Raw genomic sequence first — 1,308 nt, 5'->3', positions numbered from 1 at the left:
TCTCTCTCTCTCTCTCTCTCTCTCTCTCTCTCTCTTTCTGACCCAATCCCACTGAGCCTGCCCCTACTCCCACCTTTTCTCTCTCTCACATACTCACATACACACACACATACACTACACACACACACACTACACACACACATACACACATACACACACATAAATACACAAACACTCACACACACATACATACACACATACACTCACATACACTCACACATACACACACAAACACACAAACACATACACACACGCGGGCGCGCACAAAAACATAACTGTACTATATTATATACATGTATTATATTATCTTTATATATTAAATATCTTTTACAAACACATATACACCCCTTCCCCCCTCCGGGTGGTTCTACTGACTAAAGTGTCTTTAGGCCGTTCCCAAAAGGGGGTACATTAACCATGTTGTTGTGCACAGTAGAATTGTGATTGTAAATGGGCTGATTCATTGATGTCATATTGTTATGCTCATAACTGTGCCTGAACTGCAACAGGGAACTGCTGCTTTGTCTTTCCTAATCTTTACTATCGTCATTTTTCCTCTATTTCTTTTGTATCCTTGTCACACTCTCGTGACCCGCTATTTCCGGGGTGCCTTGATAGTCGAAGCAGACTATGTGCTGTTGAAGCTAGAGAAGTGAGCAGAGTAAGCCTGATTCCCTGTTAGGACTTCTCTATTGACATGCACCATTTGGCGCTCATATGACCAAAATACAGTTGCAAGCGCCGTAAAACCTCTACTAAAAAATACAAACACACAGACTCAAGCACTTATTTACATACTTACATACATACATTCAAACACACCCACACACGCACTCATACACATATTATCATGCCGATGTATAGCTTCGTGACCCACAAGACCAATTTTCCGGAATAATCCGTGACAATTTCCCTACAAATACCAGGGTACTTCTAGCAGAATGATCGGCGACAATAATTTCCTCGCAAATAGCAGGGTACCTCTGACCTCAGTACAGGTTACTAGGGCTGGTACTTCGATTTTGTTTCACAGGGCTCTAATTGCATTAATTGTCCTGTGGTTATATTGACCTTCCATCTTGATTTGGCCCCCATAAACTTACCTTCTGTAAAGCTTAAGTTTTACAGAACACTGGAAGAGCACGATTTGCAAACTGGAATTTGAATTAGTTATCATTTGAAAGAGCTGAGCTGAGATTGAATAGTAATTGTATTAATGCAAATTCAAATGCAAAGCACATCTGAATTAGCTCTTAAGAAGAAGAAGAAGAAGAAGAAGAAGAAGAAGAAGAAGAAGAAGAAGAAGAA

This window comes from Aplysia californica, unplaced genomic scaffold (genome assembly GCF_000002075.1).
Source record: "Aplysia californica isolate F4 #8 unplaced genomic scaffold, AplCal3.0 scaffold00011, whole genome shotgun sequence".
In the NCBI taxonomy this organism is placed as follows: domain Eukaryota; kingdom Metazoa; phylum Mollusca; class Gastropoda; order Aplysiida; family Aplysiidae; genus Aplysia; species Aplysia californica.
This window is presented reverse-complemented; position numbering follows the sequence as displayed.